This window comes from Octopus bimaculoides, chromosome 5, assembly GCF_001194135.2.
Source record: "Octopus bimaculoides isolate UCB-OBI-ISO-001 chromosome 5, ASM119413v2, whole genome shotgun sequence".
In the NCBI taxonomy this organism is placed as follows: Eukaryota; Metazoa; Mollusca; class Cephalopoda; order Octopoda; family Octopodidae; genus Octopus; species Octopus bimaculoides.
Window position 1 is genome coordinate 35,879,885 of NC_068985.1, and position 4,195 is coordinate 35,884,079.

At 28.8% G+C, this 4,195-nt stretch overlaps 1 protein-coding gene across 4 annotated transcripts in view; it reads left to right on the top strand.

The window, feature by feature from the left end:
- The window catches only part of LOC106876229 (protein ILRUN), a 44,122-nt gene extending 40,200 nt beyond the window's left edge, over positions 1-3,922 (top strand). For 2 of the 4 annotated variants that reach the window (XR_008264240.1, XR_008264242.1), the window contains one exon: positions 1,183-3,922. The gene's annotated coding sequence lies outside the window, so the exon portion shown is untranslated. Of the gene's footprint in view, positions 1-912; positions 1,061-1,182 lie in introns of those variants that run through there. The other 2 variants (XR_008264241.1, XR_008264243.1) reach the window with 1 other exon arrangement.
- The last annotated feature ends 273 nt before the right edge of the window (positions 3,923-4,195 follow it).

The window sequence follows — 4,195 nt, forward strand, 5'->3', positions numbered from 1 at the left end:
ATATATATAGGGTTGAGTCAAAAAGTAATTCCATTTTGTTTAGGACAGGTATAATTCCCAACACAGGAACATGTATCATACATCAAAATGAAGCTGGTCCTCTGTGGATCACATCCTTACTTCTCAACATGGTCACCTTTTCTCTCAGTAGCAATGTTCCACCTTCGAATGAGAGCCTGTACCCCTTCCACGTAAAATTCTGTTGACTGTTCTTTGAGCCACCTCTTTAGTACAGTTTTCACTTCCTAGTAACTGGAATAGTTTAGCACCTTCAGACTATCATCTCTTCGGCCCCATGAAAGTGGCTTTGAGAGGCAAACATTATTCCAGTGATGAGGAAGTGAAAACTAGTGAAGAAGTGACTCACAGAACAGTCGTCAGAATTTTACGGGGCAAGGATACATGCTCTCATTCGAAGGTGGAACATTGCTATTGAAATAAATGATGACTATGTTGAGGAGTAGGGGTGTGATCCACAGAGGACCAGCTTCATTTTGATGTGTGACACATGTTCCTGTTTTGGAAATTATACCTGTCCTAAACAAAATGGTATTACTTTTTGACTTACCCTCATATATGTATGTATATATATATGAGTATGTGTGTGTAAATATATATATATGTGTGTGTGTATGTATGTATATAAGTATGCGTATATATGTGAGTGTATATATATATATGTGTGCTACATATATTTATATATACTTTATATATATATATATGTATATATATATATATATATATATATATATATATATATATATATATATATATATATATATATATGTATATATATATATATGTATATATACATATACATATATATATATATTACTCCCATTATTGTTCATTGACTTGTTCTTAATTCTGTTTTGCTCTTGTTTTTCTGTATTTCCTACCCCTGTGACACAGACTAATTAAGGAAAAGCCAGAAATTTACTATGGAATGAATGAAGTTAACCTTCATCCCCTATTTGGAAGAAAAATTTTTAAAATATGTAGCTGAGTGTGGTTGACCTGTTTTGATTTCTATGTGATTAAAAGAAATACATTACTTTTCCTCCTTTTTTTTTGCCGTATTTTTTTTATTGTTTTTGCTTGAGATACTGGTTCCAGTGATTTGATTTGGTTGACATTAAGTTTAATTTGAATATTTTCTTTTCTTTTTATTTATTTATTTAGAAATTAAAAAAAAATATATTAACATGCAGAAAAAAATAGAGACAAAGAAAAGAGAACATTTGATTTCTTTACAGAAGAAAGCTTAAAAGGCAAAATTTTGAAATCATTTTGGGTAGAAAGAGATCAGGGTATTATGGGATTTCATTAGAATAATGAATTCAGTCTTAAATTTTTTAACAAATCCTTTAAAAAATAAAGGTATGTTAAACATCAAACTTACAAACGAGAGTAAAACTTTTTTCTTTGATGTTGTTAAAACTTTTTACACACCACTTAAACAAAAGTCAGATACAGGTATAAGTATTTTAATAGCAAATTGCTACCAAATTTGGTTAATTCTTTATAGATGGAGGTTTTCACTGAATTCTTTTAAATTTATTGATGCTGTCTTTGTTTATGTAAACTTAGATATTTATTATTTAAAGAGTTCTTTTCAAAAGCATTACATTATTTAACTTCTTGGGCAATGGAGTTTGTGCAATGAGCCTGATTACATTCTTTAGGATGTGATATTTAACTGATTGTTTTATATTTCTTCTTAGTTCAATCCCATAAGAAATAAATTTACCTTTGATCTCATACATATTGATAAAATATATAGCAGTAATTATACTGGGGTTCAGTGGCAAGACCATTTTTTTTCTGTAGAGCTTTCTCTTAAATTTAAGATGGAAGCTTTAAATCTTCCATGTTTCTTTCAAAATAATTGGTTGTTTATAACCAAGAAGATCTTTTTATTTTAAAAACACCCGGTTCTTGTTTTTGATACATTCTATACATTTATTTACAACTTCACATTAAGAAGGACTAGAACAAAAATCCATAATAACAATAATGCTATACTATCTTCATTCAATATAATGTTGCTTATCATTATTTATTAAGAAAGGGATATATGTGCTGCTACTGTTGTGTTCCTTTAAGGATGCAGTTTGGAAGGGATGTTGAGTACTAATGGAAATGCAACTTTGTAATGGTTTCAAATTTATAAATAAATGCAGTTGTTGTCTCACTCAGTGCTATTGCTGACACTGCCCTCAGCTTAACTTTACTTCTTGGTCTATTGTAGATGGTAAGATATAAATTTGTTGTAGAGACAAGAGCCTTAAGGTGAATACTCTGTAGTTTTTTTTTTTTCTTCTTGTTTCTGTATTTAAATCACTGCGGTGAATGCAGCTTTACTTTCCTGTGGATAAAATGAGTACTAGAAATGTTATCAGAGATAAATTTTGGTATACCTATTGACTGCAGTTATCAAAAGTGGAGCCTTCATGTTTCCTTTGAGTAGAAGAAAGAAATAAAAAAATAGTAGTTATTTAAATGATCTTTATTAAATGCAAAAAAAAAAATATATTAATTGCTTTTTGTAGAAATGTGCTTGCAAAGCTTAAATAATTTAAATTGTACTTTAGTATTAATTGCTTTGTTTTAACAATATAATCATGTAGTGATGAATTTAATCACTTAATATGTTTGTCCCAAAGACAAGAGATTGTTGTGTAAGGCTCACAAATGTTACTTTTATTTTTTACTTAAATTTCTATTGTTTTGTTATATAGTGTCATTACTGACTTCTCTTTCTTACTAGAAACTCAACTTCTTTTAATACATTCCAGTTCTTCATAATTTTGTACATAAAAAAGTATTTGTTCAAATACCAACAGATGAACATATACCACTACTGTCCCAGCTATCATGTTCAAATACTGTAATCCTTAATGGATTCTAGTCATTACCATCAACTATTCTGGCTTGAAGAGATTACCTCTGAATATATTTTTTAATGATTTACATTAGATTTTCTATGCTGGTACAAGATAAATTTTCCAACAATTTTAGTTGTGAAATATATAGCTAACATTTTTATAGTTAAATATTCTAAAAAATTAACTATTCAGCCTTACAACTGAATTATGCTTGTGGGTAGGTAGTTTACAATATTCTCACAAGAGCTTGAATTCGTGAAATTTTCATAATAATCAGGTGCCTGGTTACATACTCATGGTATCGCTTTACTCTGAACTTTTGAAATTTCCTTTCTTCAAGGGAAATCTATCTCAAATTTTGCATACAATTGGTAGTGTGGCATGCTACTCAAGGCACATAATACTCTGACCCTTTCAATTATTACCCAACTATTTTCCCACTTTTATCCTAAATAATGAAGGTAAGTACTAATCAACATCGTTTTAAATATCTTAAATCACTTAATTTCTTTAACACTTACCATTTTATTTTATGGAAGCAATGTAATGCCCCAGTAATTTGGTAAAGATAAATTTATTAACCATAGTATTAGTGAAACCTTTAAAAAATTCTTTTATATTTTAAATGTTATATTTCTAACCATTTATTTCTTCATGTGTTGGGGATATCCACCTGTTCTGTACTTGAACAATGTTTGGTAGTCACATGGCATATTAAAACTTTACCCTTTGCTATTCTCTTCCCATTAACAATCTGCTTTCTGTCACTTCCAATTCTTCTTTCAACATGAAAAAAAAAAAGATGCCTTTAAAGTGACATTTACAATCCAGGATGAATTCTCTTCAAGGATTTTTCCTAAAATATTCATTGACTCAAAATTATTTAATACTTATTTCCATAAACTCTAAGCATTTACCTCCTTAAAAGTTACATTTTTCACCCAAGTATAATGGACGTCTTTATATCAGGGAAAGTATCTCTTTCAGTTATCATTACTTTAGATTATTTGTAGAAATAAAATTATTTCATTTAATTTGGTAGCCTCACTTTGTTTACACAACTAAGTTTATTTTTTTCATTTTTTAACACTTATTTTGTTTCTGTTTCTCTGAACTTTTTTTATATTCTCAATTTATATTAGCCCTAAAACTATATCACTTAAAATTCTTAATTGATTCACAAATTTCTAGCAACTGCTAACTATTTACTCTTCAGATATAAATGTCCTCCTTCAGAAATTGGTCACCCTTCTTTTCCAGAATTATAGCAGTTATGTATATGTATGGGGATTATATATATGTATATA